This window comes from Podarcis tiliguerta (assembly GCF_965153285.1).
Source record: "Podarcis tiliguerta genome assembly, chromosome: 4".
NCBI lineage: Eukaryota > Metazoa > Chordata > Lepidosauria > Squamata > Lacertidae > Podarcis > Podarcis tiliguerta.
Window position 1 is genome coordinate 90,396,747 of NC_139537.1, and position 15,639 is coordinate 90,412,385.

Sequence of the window (15,639 nt, forward strand, 5' to 3'; positions counted from 1 at the left end):
TTTGCTGAAATTGTGACCGCGCGGCTTAGGGATTTTTTCAAAAAAAGTTGTCCAGACGTCGAGGGCTAATTCTGTTTCCCAGGATTAAAACCCATCTGTTTCCACCGAAAAAGCTTTCAGGGGATTGTTTGCAACAGTTTGGCACCATTTTTGAGTGAATAGCAGAACGTCAGATTTTTGCTGAAATTGTGACCGCGCGGCTTAGGGATTTTTTCAAAAAAAGTTGTTGAGACGCCGAGGGCTAATTCTGTTTCCCATGATACAAACCCATCTGTTTTCACCTAAAAAGCTTTCCGGGGCTCGTTTGCAACAGTTTGGCACCATTTTTTACTAAATTGCAGAACGTCAGATTTTTGGTGAAATTGTGACCACGCGGCTTAGGGATTTTTTCAAAAAAAGTTGTTGAGACGCCGAGGGCTAATTCTGTTTCCCAGGATACAAACCCATCTGTTTTCACCGAAAAAGCTTTCCGGGGATCGTTTGCAACAGTTTGGCACCATTTTTTACTAAATTACAGAACGTCAGATTTTTGCTGAAATTGTGACCGCGCGGCTTAGGGATTTTTTCAAAAAAAGTTGTCCAGAGGTCAAGGGCTCATTCTGTTTCCCAGGATTAAAACCCATCTGTTTCCACCAAAAAAGTTTCAGGCGATCGTTTGCAACAGTTCGGAACCATTTTTGATTGAATTGCAGAACGTCAGATTTTTGCTGAAATTGTGACCGTGCGGTTTAGGGATTCTTTCAAAAAAAGGTGTTCAGACGTCGAGGGCTAATTCTGTTTCCCAAGATAAAAACCCATCTGTTTCCACCGAAAAAGCTTTCAGGGGATGGTTTGCAAGAGTGTGGCACCATTTTTGAGTGAATTTCAGAACGTCAGATTTTTGCTAAAATTGTGACCGCACGGCTTAGGGATTTTTTCAAAAAAAGTTGTTCAGACGTCGAGGGCTAATTCTGTTTACCAGGATTAAAACCCATCTGTTTCCACTGAAAAAGCTTTCAGGGGATCGTTTGCAACATTTTGGCAGCATTTTTGAGTGAATTGCAGAACGTCAGATTTTTGCTGAAATTGTGACCGCGCGGCTTAGGGATTTTTTCAGAAAAAGTTGTCCAGACGTCGAGGGCTGATTCTGTTTCCCAGGATTAAAACCCATCTGTTTCCACCGAAAACGCTTTCAGGGGATCGTTTGCAAGAGTTTGGTACCATTTTTGACTAAATTGCAGAACGTCAGATTTTTGCTGAAATTGTGACCGCGCGGCTTAGGGATTTTTTCAAAAAAAGTTGTTCAGACGTCGAGGGCTAATTCTTTTTCCCATGATACAAACCCATCTGTTTCCACCGAAAAAGCTTTCAGGGGATCGTTTGCAACATTTTGGCACCATTTTTGAGTGAATTGCAGAACGTCAGATTTTTGCTGAAATTGTGGCCGCGCGGCTTAGGCATTTTTTCAAAAAAAGGTGTTCATACCTCGAGGGCTAATTCTGTTTCCCATGATAAAAACCCATCTGTTTCCACCGAAAAAGCTTTCCGGGTCTCGTTTGCAACAGTTTGGCACCATTTTTGAGTGAATAGCAGAACGTCAGATTTTTGCTGAAATTGTGACCGCGCGGCTTAGGGATTTTTTCAAAAAAAGTTGTTGAGACGCCGAGGGCTAATTCTGTTTCCCATGATACAAACCCATCTGTTTTCACCTAAAAAGCTTTCCGGGGCTCGTTTGCAACAGTTTGGCACCATTTTTTACTAAATTGCAGAACGTCAGATTTTTGCTGCAATTGTGACCGCGCGGCTTAGGGATTTTTTCAAAAAAAGTTGTTCAGACGTCGAGGGCTAATTCTGTTTCCCATGATAAAAACCCATTTGTTTCCACCGAAAAAGCTTTCAGGGGATTGTTTGCAACATTTTGCCAGCATTTTTTAGTGAATTGGAGAACGTCAGATTTTTGCTGAAATTGTGACCGCGCGCTTCCGGAGGCGGCGCGACCGGTAATGGCTGCCTTCTCCGAGTAAGGAGAAGGGAGCTCCGCTGTAAACGGGTCGTCCGCTACGGCGAAGCGGAGACCCATTCAGGAAAACCACAGGTGGCAGAAGCCTGTGGTCTCGGGACCCGGCGGGCGCCAGAAGCAGCCCCCAAAACGTTGAAGGGACCCCGTAAGGGGCTCCGGATCGCGGAGGGGGTAGCGGCGCTGTGGGTCGTTGCGCAAACAGCGAAGTGAAGCCGCGTTGCTGTTGCCGGTCAGCGCTGTCCTTTCTTCCTGCAACTTTTCTGAATTTTGGAAACTACAACCCGTGAGTAAATTTGGACATTGAAAACTCTCTGAAACTTTTGTCGACTTTCTGAAACTTTTTGAGAACTTTCTGAAACTTTTAAAACTTTTTAAAAAAGTTGAAATTTGGCTGAAAACGGAGTGAGGATAAGCAGGAAGCCCATCTCCCGCTATACTGAACTTTAAGCAAAGAGCAGGAGGAGTGGAGACAAAAAGTTATGCGTTAACTAAATGCTGGCACCCTGTTAAAGCAGTTTTCTGAGTGAAAGACTTTGAGCTATTGACTTTTGCCGGTCATATTGGGAGTGCATTGATACTCTTCTTCTGTGGAACCAGTGGATTACAAAATAAATAAGAATCTCTGGTGCTGGAGCTGCCTGGAAGAGCACCAGTTTGCAACTTTGGATACATTGAATTCAGGTTTTGAAACATTCTGAGTTGGAACTGGATACTTTGAAACTGTTGCAGTCAAGGCACTGTAAGAAACACTGTTTTGCTTTAAGTTTTACTCTGCTAAAAATAATACATTGTGGAGGCGATGGACATGGATTTAAATTTACAAGTTTAACTTGGATTTGATCTTTTCCCTGAAGACGTACTAAGCTCCCTCTAGAGGATTTTGGATTTACAGCAGTGACTTTGTCCTACTTTCCCTTTCCCGGCCTCTGTTTGACTATTGTATCTGGGACTCTGCTTTCTCATGGGAGCAACTTGGATTGACCTTGGATTACAGATAACTTTGGAATGAGTGGCGCAAGGAGAAGAGGAAGGACTAAACAAACAACTCTAACTTTATCTGCAGCCTCACAGCGCAGATCTTCTGTGCCGGCCTTGCCTTCCACTTTGCCTCCAGACATAGAGGCGGCCTCCCTAATACAGGCAGGGGAGGGAGAGACAGAGGAGCTGCACCTGGGAGATATGGCTTCAGGGACAAGTAGCTCTGTCTTGGAGAAAATTTTGGAGAAACTGGAGGCTCTGGACAAGAAGGCTGATTTGCATACAGCTAAAATTGAACAGAACACAGAAAGCTTGAATAAGCTGACTGGACAAGTTGCACGGAATGCCCAGTCTATTGGAGAATTAAAGGAGGCTGTAGGTGAAAATCGTAAACTGGCTGAAGATACTAGTCAAAGACTGGAAGAACTTGAGAAAGAAGTAAGACCACTCAGCAAACAAGTTGGAGAACATCAGATTTACTTTTCGATGACAGAACTGCGAAGCAGGGAGACCAACTTGAGGATACGGTCAATACCAGAGGTGGAAGAAGATAATTTTATTGAATTTCTAACTAAGGAATTTGCCAAGTTTTGGAAGTTAGAGGAAAAAGACCTCAAAATCGTATCTGCTTTTAGGCTTGGCAGAGTCAGAAGGACAGAGAAGCCCAGAGATTGTTTGATAACACTGAGATCAAAGGAGGAAAGGGACAAGATTTTGGGCCTGCACTACGAAAAGTCACTAGATATTTTGGGCAAGAGAATTGGAATCTACAAGGACATTCCTAAGCAGTTGCTGGACCTTAGATCTAACTACACGGAATTGGCAAGACTGTTGAGAAGCAACGCAATTATCTTCAGGTGGGAGTTCCCACAAGGATTATCCTTTACCTACAGAGGGAGAAAGATCAAAATCAAAACAGTGGAAGATAGAGACAAGTTTTTGGGAGCACACGGAGAAGACCTCCACAAAGGACTTGGATTGCCAGCGCCAGAACTTCCAGGGGAGCCCGACCCCTCGGATCCTCAAGGACCGGAGAACAAGGTACCACCCCAGAAAGAATAACCAGACTTATCCAGGATGTCTCTGCAGCTTTTGAGCTGGAACATAAATGGCTGTAACAGTCCCGAAAAAAGGTCTAAAATTTTTCATATTTTAAAAAAGGAACAATTGGACATTATATGCTTACAAGAAACACATGTGATTAGGCTCCATAGAAAGGTGTTAATAAATAAAAGGCTTGGTCAAGAATTTATATCATCGGATACAGTTAAAAAGAGAGGTGTGGTGATCTATGCAAAAGAGAGCCTTTCACCAAAATTTCTCTTTAAAGATGAAAGTGGAAGAATCCTCGCAATAGAAGTACAGTATCAAGGAGAAAAAATTTTGATATTAGGAATTTATGCTCCAAATGAAGGAAAATCGGATTTTTATAAGAAGTTGCACGAGACCATGCTGGATTATCTGGATTACAACAACGTCATCATGATGGGGGACATGAACGGGGTAGTATCAACAAATATGGATAAGTCACAGAACCAGAACATTACTAAAGAGGGAAGACTACCTAAGACCTTTTTTGAAATGACTGACAATATGGACTGGGTTGACATCTGGAGAGTTAGAAACCCCTTGGGAAGAGAAGGAACATTCTTTTCTGAAGCTCAACTGACTTGGACACGAATCGACCAAATATGGATAACTAGAAGTCTGGCACCTAAGGTGAGGAAGGTGAAAATCTGCCCTAAAACATGCTCCGACCATAATGCCTTGAGAATGGATATGACATTGATCCCAACCGGCTCCTTTAGATGGAAGATGAATGATGGCCTGTTTAGAGACCAAAGAATTGTAAAGAAGGCCCAAAAAACTTTAAAGGACTATTTTGAGATTAACTTGAACACTACGGTGGAAAAAAGAACTATCTGGGATGCAAGTAAAGCTGTGATGAGAGGGTTCTTGATTCAACAGAATTCTTTAAAGAAAAGACTGCAAAATGAAAAGAAAGATAAAATTCTGGAAAGTATCAAAGAGTTGGAGAAGAAGTTAAGATCTAACCCGAAGTCCCAACCGATTCTGAGAGAAATTAAACTTTATCAGGCACAATATTCCAAACTGATAAATCAGGAAATAGAATGGAAGATTAAAACAATGAAACAAAAAACTTTTGAATCGGCAAATAAATGTGGGAAACTGCTAGCCTGGCAGCTGAAAAGGAGACAAAGATTAAATACAGTAACAAACTTAGAGGTTGAAGGAAGGAACATTCAGAACCCGGGAGAGATTAGAAAGTGCTTCCAGAGGTATTTTAAAAAGCTATACACTCAAGGGCCACAAGATGAAATAGAGATTACACAATTTTTGGAGAGAAATGGATTAGCAAAGCTGTCAGAAGAAAATAGAACAATTTTGAATGGCAAAATAACACGACAAGAGATTGAACAGGCCATCCAGAGTCTGAAACAGGGCAAATCACCAGGGCCAGATGGACTGACCTCTAACTACTATAAGACATTGAAGGATTATTTGATACAACCTTTGTTGGAGGTCAGTAATGAAATAATGGAGGGGAAGAAGGCGCCTGAATCGTGGAAAGAAGCATTTATCACATTGATTCCAAAGTCAGAAACTGAAAAGACACAACTCAAGAACTACCGTCCCATCTCCCTTTTAAATGTGGATTACAAAATATTTGCAGATGTTTTGGCACGAAGATTTAAGAAAGTTTTAAGTGAGATAATCCATAAAGACCAGGCAGGCTTTCTCCCGGGCAGACATATGTTTACTAACACAAGGAACATCATAGACATATTGGAACTTTTACAAACAAACATAAACACTAAAGCAGTTTTAATTTTTATAGACGCGGAGAAAGCCTTCGACAACATATCTTGGAAATTTATGAAGGGGAATTTAAAAGAAATGGGAGTGGGACGGGGGTTTGAGAACGGGATTGAGGCAATATATTCAGAACAAAAGGCTAAACTGATAGTTAACAATGTGGTTACAGAAGAGTTTAAAATTGAAAAAGGTACACGACAAGGCTGCCCGATTTCCCCATTACTGTTTATTTCGGTTCTGGAAGTGCTCCTGAATATGATTAGGGGGGACAGGTTGGTGGAAGGGATTCAGGTCGGAGCGAAACAATATAAACTTAAAGCTTTTGCAGATGACCTAGTTCTGACATTACAGGAGCCGGAGTCTAGTTTGAAAAGAGTACTACAACTGATTCAAAACTTTGGTCGAGTGGCAGGATTTAAGTTAAACAAGCAAAAAACTAAAGTTTTGGGGAAAAACTTGACAGATACTGAGTTGGAACAGCTTCAGAAAGAGACAGAACTAAATGTGGTTAAAAAAGTTAAATACCTAGGGGTAAACATAACAGCAAAAAATCTGAGTTTATTTAAAGATAATTATGAAAAATGTTGGTCAGAGATTAAGAGAGACTTGGATAGTTGGTCAAGACTAAAACTCTCTTTGTTGGGCCGAATAGCTGCCATCAAGATGAATGTATTGCCAAAAATGTTATTTTTGTTTCAGACACTGCAGATTGTAGACAAGACAGAGTGCTTCCGGAAGTGGCAGAAAGATATTTCTAAATTTGTCTGGCAGGGCAAAAAGCCCAGAATCAAATTTAAAATATTAACAGATGCGAAAGAAAGAGGGGGCTTTGCCCTGCCAGATTTAAAGTTGTATTATGAAGCTGCAGCTTTCTGCTGGTTAAAAGATTGGTTACTTCTTGAAGATACGGATGTCTTGGATTTGGAAGGTTTTAATAACGCGTTTGGATGGCATGCATATTTATGGTATGATAAAGCTAAGATAAATAAGGCCTTCAAGAACCATATTGTCAGAAAATCAGTTTTTAATGTCTGGACAAAATATAAAGACTTACTGGAGAATAAAACTCCGAGGTGGCTGTCACCCCTGGAGGCTAAGGCTCGGAAAAGAGCCAATATGGAGGCCAACTGGCCAAAATATTGGGAGATAATAGAAAAGGATGGTGACAACTGGAAATTGCAGAGTTTAGAAAAGATGAGAGACAAAGTGCGAGACTGGTTACAATATGCTCAGATTAAAGAAGTGTTTAAAAATGACAAAAAGCTAGGATTCCAAGTGGAAAAGTCAAAGTTAGAAACTGAACTGTTAGAACCTAAGACTAAGGTACTTTCAAGAATGTATAACTTGCTGCTGAAATGGAACACACATGACGAAATGGTAAAATCAACAATGATAAAATGGGCGCAGGACATTGGGTATAATATTATGTTTGAAGATTGGGAAAGGTTGTGGACCTCTGGGCTGAACTTCACTGCATGTAATGCGTTGAAGGAAAATGTGATGAAAATGATGTATAGATGGTACATGACCCCTGTTAAACTGGCTAAAATATACCATTCGTCTGATAGCAAATGTTGGAAATGTAAGGAAAATGAAGGAACATTTTTTCACCTCTGGTGGACCTGCCCTAGAGTGAAGGCCTTTTGGGAGAAGATATATAATGAATTAAAAAAGGTGTTTAAATACACCTTTACTAAGAAACCAGAGGCCTTTCTCCTGGGTATTGTAGGCCAGAGTGTGTTAAAAAAGGACAGAACATTCTTTATGTACGCAACAACAGCAGCAAGAATATTAATTGCCAAGAATTGGAAAACTCAGGAGCTACCCACTGTGGAAGAATGGCAGATGCAACTGATGGACTATATGCAATTAGCCGAGATGACCGGCAGAATTCGAGACCAGGGAGAAGAAAGGATGGAAGAAGACTGGAGGGAATTTAAGATTTATTTACAAAAATATTGTAATTTGGCTGAGTGTTGAATTGGATGCCAGTGCAGATAATTGTCTACCATTAAATTAGATTTAAGGCTGAATTATATGCCAAACCAAATTAAGATTATTAATTAAGATGAGTTAAATGATAATTTGTTTGAAATAAATTTAATAATGATGTAAGTGTATGCGGGAGGTGTGGGGGAGTCCCATGTAATAATTGAGAGATGTTAAATGGACAATGATAAGTTGTGCTTATCTAATATATGCTTTATTTGAAAACTTCAATAAATATATATTAAAAAAAAAAAAAAAATGAAATTGTGACCGCGCGGCATAGGGATTATTTCAGAAAAAGGTGTTCAGACGTCGAGGGCTAATTCTGTTTCCCAGGATTAAAACCCATCTGTTTCCACCGAAAAAGTTTCAGGCGATCGTTTGCAACAGTTTGGAACCATTTTTGATTGAATTGCAGAACGTCAGATTTTTGCTGAAATTGTGACCGCGCGGCTTAGGGATTTTTTCAAAAAAAGTTGTTCAGACGTCGATGGCTAATTCTGTTTCCCATGAGAAAAACACATCTGTTTCCACCGAAAAAGCTTTCAGGGGATCGTTTGCAACAGTTTGGCACCATTTTTGACTAAATTGCAGAACGTCAGATTTTTGCTGAAATTGTGACCGCGCGGCTTAGGGATTTTTTCAAAAAAAGTTGTCCAGACGTCGAGGGCTAATTCTGTTTCCCAGGATTAAAACCCATCTGTTTCCACCGAAAAAGCTTTCAGGGGATTGTTTGCAACAGTTTGGCACCATTTTTGAGTGAATAGCAGAACGTCAGATTTTTGCTGAAATTGTGACCGCGCGGCTTAGGGATTTTTTCAAAAAAAGTTGTTGAGACGCCGAGGGCTAATTCTGTTTCCCATGATACAAACCCATCTGTTTTCACCTAAAAAGCTTTCCGGGGCTCGTTTGCAACAGTTTGGCACCATTTTTTACTAAATTGCAGAACGTCAGATTTTTGGTGAAATTGTGACCACGCGGCTTAGGGATTTTTTCAAAAAAAGTTGTTGAGACGCCGAGGGCTAATTCTGTTTCCCAGGATACAAACCCATCTGTTTTCACCGAAAAAGCTTTCCGGGGATCGTTTGCAACAGTTTGGCACCATTTTTTACTAAATTACAGAACGTCAGATTTTTGCTGAAATTGTGACCGCGCGGCTTAGGGATTTTTTCAAAAAAAGTTGTCCAGAGGTCAAGGGCTCATTCTGTTTCCCAGGATTAAAACCCATTTGTTTCCACCAAAAAAGTTTCAGGCGATCGTTTGCAACAGTTCGGAACCATTTTTGATTGAATTGCAGAACGTCAGATTTTTGCTGAAATTGTGACCGTGCGGTTTAGGGATTCTTTCAAAAAAAGGTGTTCAGACGTCGAGGGCTAATTCTGTTTCCCAAGATAAAAACCCATCTGTTTCCACCGAAAAAGCTTTCAGGGGATGGTTTGCAAGAGTGTGGCACCATTTTTGAGTGAATTTCAGAACGTCAGATTTTTGCTAAAATTGTGACCGCACGGCTTAGGGATTTTTTCAAAAAAAGTTGTTCAGACGTCGAGGGCTAATTCTGTTTACCAGGATTAAAACCCATCTGTTTCCACTGAAAAAGCTTTCAGGGGATCGTTTGCAACATTTTGGCAGCATTTTTGAGTGAATTGCAGAACGTCAGATTTTTGCTGAAATTGTGACCGCGCGGCTTAGGGATTTTTTCAGAAAAAGTTGTCCAGACGTCGAGGGCTGATTCTGTTTCCCAGGATTAAAACCCATCTGTTTCCACCGAAAACGCTTTCAGGGGATCGTTTGCAAGAGTTTGGTACCATTTTTGACTAAATTGCAGAACGTCAGATTTTTGCTGAAATTGTGACCGCGCGGCTTAGGGATTTTTTCAAAAAAAGTTGTTCAGACGTCGAGGGCTAATTCTTTTTCCCATGATACAAACCCATCTGTTTCCACCGAAAAAGCTTTCAGGGGATCGTTTGCAACATTTTGGCACCATTTTTGAGTGAATTGCAGAACGTCAGATTTTTGCTGAAATTGTGGCCGCGCGGCTTAGGCATTTTTTCAAAAAAAGGTGTTCATACCTCGAGGGCTAATTCTGTTTCCCATGATAAAAACCCATCTGTTTCCACCGAAAAAGCTTTCCGGGTCTCGTTTGCAACAGTTTGGCACCATTTTTGAGTGAATAGCAGAAAGTCAGATTTTTGCTGAAATTGTGACCGCGCGGCTTAGGCATATTTTCCAAAAAAGTTTCCAGACGTCGAGGGCTAATTCTGTTTCCCATGATAAAAACTCATCTGTTTCCACCGAAAAAGCTTTCCGGGGCTCGTTTGCAACAGTTTGGCACCATTTTTTACTAAATTGCAGAACGTCAGATTTTTGGTGAAATTGTGACCTCGCGGCTTAGGGATTTTTTTCAAAAAAAGTTGTTCAGACGTCAAGGGCTAATTCTGTTTCCCATGATAAAAACCCATCTGTTTCCACCTAAAACGCTTTCAGAGGATCGTTTGCAAGAGTTTGGCACCATTTTTGACTAAATTGCAGAACGTCAGATTTTTGCTGAAATTGTGACCGCGCGGCTTAGGGATTTTTTCAAAAAAAGTTGTCCAGACGTCAAGGGCTAATTCTGTTTCCCAGGATTAAAACCCATCTGTTTCCACCGAAAAAGTTTCAGGCGATCGTTTGCCACAGTTTGGCACCATTTTTGACTAAATTGCAGAACGTCAGATTTTTGCTGAAATTGTGACCGCGCGGCTTAGGGATTTTTTCAAAAAAAGTTGTTGAGACGCCGAGGGCTAATTCTGTTTCCCATGATACAAACCCATCTGTTTTCACCAAAAAAGCTTTCGGGGGCTCGTTTGCAACAGTTTGGCACCATTTTTTACTAAATTGCAGAACGTCAGATTTTTGGTGAAATTGTGACCGCGCGGCTTAGGGATTTTTTCAAAAAAAGTTGTTCAGACGTCGAGGGCTAATTCTGTTTCCCATGATAAAAACCCATCTGTTTCCACCTAAAAAGCTTTCAGAGGATCGTTTGCAAGAGTTTTGCACCATTTTTGACTAAATTGCAGAACGTCAGATTTTTGCTGAAATTGTGACCGCGCGGCTTAGGGATTTTTTCAAAAAAAGTTGTTCAGACGTCGAGGGCTAATTCTTTTCCCCAGGATTAAAACCCATCTGTTTCCACCGAAAAAGCTTTGAGGGGATCGTTTGTAACATTTTGGCAGCATTTTTGAGTGAATTGCAGAACGTCAGATTTTTGCTGAAATTGTGACCGCACGGCTTAGGGATTTTTTCAAAAAAAGGTGTTCAGACCTCGAGGGCTAATTCTGTTTCCCAGGATTAAAATCCATCTCTTTCCACCGAAAAAGTTTCAGGGGATGGTTTGCAACAGTGTGGCACCATTTTTGAGTGAATTGCAGAACGTCAGATTTTTGCTGAAATTGTGACCGCGCGGCTTAGGGATTTTTTCAAAAAAAGTTGTTCAGACGTCGAGGGCTAATTCTTTTTCCCAGGATTAAAACCCATCTGTTTCCACCGAAAAAGCTTTCAGAGGATCGTTTACAAGAGTTTGGCAGCATTTTTGACTAAATTGCAGAACGTCAGATTTTTGCTGAAATTGTGACCGCGCGGCTTAGGGATTTTTTCAAAAAAAGTTGTTCAGACGTCGATGGCTAATTCTGTTTCCCATGAGAAAAACACATCTGTTTCCACCGAAAAAGCTTTCAGGGGATGGTTTGCAACAGTTTGGCACCATTTTTGACTAAATTGCAGAACGTCAGATTTTTGCTGAAATTCTGACCGCGCGGCTTAGGGATTTTTTCAAAAAAAGTTGTCCAGAGGTCAAGGGCTAATTCTGTTTCCCAGGATTAAAACCCATCTGTTTCCACCGATAAAGCTTTCAGGGGATGGTTTGCAACAGTGTGGCACCATTTTTGACTAAATTGCAGAACGTCAGATTTTTGCTGAAATTGTGACCGCGCGGCTTAGGGATTTTTTCAAAAAAAGTTGTTGAGACGCCGAGGGCTAATTCTGTTTCCCATGATACAAACCCATCTGTTTTCACCTAAAAAGCTTTCCGGGGCTCGTTTGCAACAGTTTGGCACCATTTTTTACTAAATTGCAGAACGTCAGATTTTTGCTGCAATTGTGACCACGCGGCTTAGGGATTCTTTCAAAAAAAGTTGTTCAGACGTCGAGGGCTAATTCTGTTTCCCATGATAAAAACCCATTTGTTTCCACCGAGAAAGCTTTCAGGGGATGGTTTGCAACAGTGTGGCACCATTTTTGAGTGAATTTCAGAACGTCAGATTTTTGCTAAAATTGTGACCGCGCGGCTTAGGGATTTTTTCAAAAAAAGTTGTTCAGACGTTGAGGGCTAATTCTGTTTCCCAGGATTAAAACCCATCTGTTTCCACCGAAAAAGCTTTTAGGGGATTGTTTGCAACATTTTGGCAGCATTTTTGAGTGAATTGCAGAACGTCAGATTTTTGCTGAAATTGTGACCGCGCGGCATAGGGATTATTTCAGAAAAAGGTGTTCAGACGTCGAGGGCTAATTCTGTTTCCCAGGATTAAAACCCATCTGTTTCCACCGAAAAAGTTTCAGGCGATCGTTTGCAACAGTTTGGAACCATTTTTGATTGAATTGCAGAACGTCAGATTTTTGCTGAAATTGTGACCGCGCGGCTTAGAGATTTTTTCAAAAAAAGTTGTTCAGACGTCGATGGCTAATTCTGTTTCCCATGAGAAAAACACATCTGTTTCCACCGAAAAAGCTTTGAGGGGATCGTTTGTAACATTTTGGCAGCATTTTTGAGTGAATTGCAGAACGTCAGATTTTTGCTGAAATTGTGACCGCGCGGCTTAGGGATTTTTTCAAAAAAAGTTGTCCAGACGTCGAGGGCTAATTCTGTTTCCCAGGATTAAAACCCATCTGTTTCCACCGAAAAAGCTTTCAGGGGATTGTTTGCAACAGTTTGGCACCATTTTTGAGTGAATAGCAGAATGTCAGATTTTTGCTGAAATTGTGACCGCGCGGCTTAGGGATTTTTTCAAAAAAAGTTGTTGAGACGCCGAGGGCTAATTCTGTTTCCCATGATACAAACCCATCTGTTTTCACCTAAAAAGCTTTCCGGGGCTCGTTTGCAACAGTTTGGCACCATTTTTTACTAACTTGCAGAACGTCAGATTTTTGGTGAAATTGTGACCACGCGGCTTAGGGATTTTTTCAAAAAAAGTTGTTGAGACGCCGAGGGCTAATTCTGTTTCCCAGGATACAAACCCATCTGTTTTCACCGAAAAAGCTTTCCGGGGATCGTTTGCAACAGTTTGGCACCATTTTTTACTAAATTACAGAACGTCAGATTTTTGCTGAAATTGTGACCGCGCGGCTTAGGGATTTTTTCAAAAAAAGTTGTCCAGAGGTCAAGGGCTCATTCTCTTTCCCAGGATTAAAACCCATCTGTTTCCACCAAAAAAGTTTCAGGCGATCGTTTGCAACAGTTCGGAACCATTTTTGATTGAATTGCAGAACGTCAGATTTTTGCTGAAATTGTGACCGTGCGGTTTAGGGATTCTTTCAAAAAAAGGTGTTCAGACGTCGAGGGCTAATTCTGTTTCCCAAGATAAAAACCCATCTGTTTCCACCGAAAAAGCTTTCAGGGGATGGTTTGCAACAGTGTGGCACCATTTTTGAGTGAATTTCAGAACGTCAGATTTTTGCTAAAATTGTGACCGCACGGCTTAGGGATTTTTTCAAAAAAAGTTGTTCAGACGTCGAGGGCTAATTCTGTTTACCAGGATTAAAACCCATCTGTTTCCACTGAAAAAGCTTTCAGGGGATGGTTTGCAACAGTGTGGCACCATTTTTGAGTGAATTTCAGAACGTCAGATTTTTGCTAAAATTGTGACCGCACGGCTTAGGGATTTTTTCAAAAAAAGTTGTTCAGACGTCGAGGGCTAATTCTGTTTACCAGGATTAAAACCCATCTGTTTCCACTGAAAAAGCTTTCAGGGGATCGTTTGCAACATTTTGGCAGCATTTTTGAGTGAATTGCAGAACGTCAGATTTTTGCTGAAATTGTGACCGCGCGGCTTAGGGATTTTTTCAGAAAAAGTTGTCCAGACGTCGAGGGCTGATTCTGTTTCCCAGGATTAAAACCCATCTGTTTCCACCGAAAACGCTTTCAGGGGATCGTTTGCAAGAGTTTGGTACCATTTTTGACTAAATTGCAGAACGTCAGATTTTTGCTGAAATTGTGACCGCGCGGCATAGGGATTTTTTTTAAAAAAGGTGTTCAGACGTCGAGGGCTAATTCTGTTTCCCAGGATTAAAACCCATCTGTTTCCACCGATAAAGCTTTCAGGGGATGGTTTGCAACAGTGTGGCACCATTTTTGACTAAATTGCAGAACGTCAGATTTTTGTTGAAATTGTGACCGCGCGGCTTAGGGATTTTTTCAAAAAAAGTTGTTCAGACGTCGAGGGCTAATTCTTTTTCCCATGATACAAACCCATCTGTTTCCACCGAAAAAGCTTTCAGGGGATCGTTTGCAACATTTTGGCACCATTTTTGAGTGAATTGCAGAACGTCAGATTTTTGCTGAAATTGTGACCGCGCGGCTTAGGCATTTTTTCAAAAAAAGGTGTTCATACCTCGAGGGCTAATTCTGTTTCCCATGATAAAAACCCATCTGTTTCCACCGAAAAAGCTTTCCGGGTCTCGTTTGCAACAGTTTGGCACCATTTTTGAGTGAATAGCAGAAAGTCAGATTTTTGCTGAAATTGTGACCGCGCGGCTTAGGCATATTTTCCAAAAAAGTTTCCAGACGTCGAGGGGTAATTCTGTTTCCCATGATAAAAACTCATCTGTTTCCACCGGAAAAGCTTTCCGGGGCTCGTTTGCAACAGTTTGGCACCATTTTTTACTAAATTGCAGAACGTCAGATTTTTGGTGAAATTGTGACCTCGCGGCTTAGGGATTTTTTTCAAAAAAAGTTGTTCAGACGTCAAGGGCTAATTCTGTTTCCCATGATAAAAACCCATCTGTTTCCACCTAAAACGCTTTCAGAGGATCGTTTGCAAGAGTTTGGCACCATTTTTGACTAAATTGCAGAACGTCAGATTTTTGCTGAAATTGTGACCGCGCGGCTTAGGGATTTTTTCAAAAAAAGTTGTCCAGACGTCAAGGGCTAATTCTGTTTCCCAGGATTAAAACCCATCTGTTTCCACCGAAAAAGTTTCAGGCGATCGTTTGCCACAGTTTGGCACCATTTTTGACTAAATTGCAGAACGTCAGATTTTTGCTGAAATTGTGACCGCGCGGCTTAGGGATTTTTTCAAAAAAAGTTGTTGAGACGCCGAGGGCTAATTCTGTTTCCCATGATACAAACCCATCTGTTTTCACCAAAAAAGCTTTCGGGGGCTCGTTTGCAACAGTTTGGCACCATTTTTTACTAAATTGCAGAACGTCAGATTTTTGGTGAAATTGTGACCGCGCGGCTTAGGGATTTTTTCAAAAAAAGGTGTTCAGACGTCGAGGGCTAATTCTGTTTCCCATGATAAAAACCCATCTGTTTCCACCTAAAAAGCTTTCAGAGGATCGTTTGCAAGAGTTTGGCACCATTTTTGACTAAATTGCAGAACGTCAGATTTTTGCTGAAATTGTGACCGCGCGGCTTAGGGATTTTTTCAAAAAAAGTTGTTCAGACGTCGAGGGCTAATTCTTTTCCCCAGGATTAAAACCCATCTGTTTCCACCGAAAAAGCTTTGAGGGGATCGTTTGTAACATTTTGGCAGCATTTTTGAGTGAATTGCAGAACGTCAGATTTTTGCTGAAATTGTGACCGC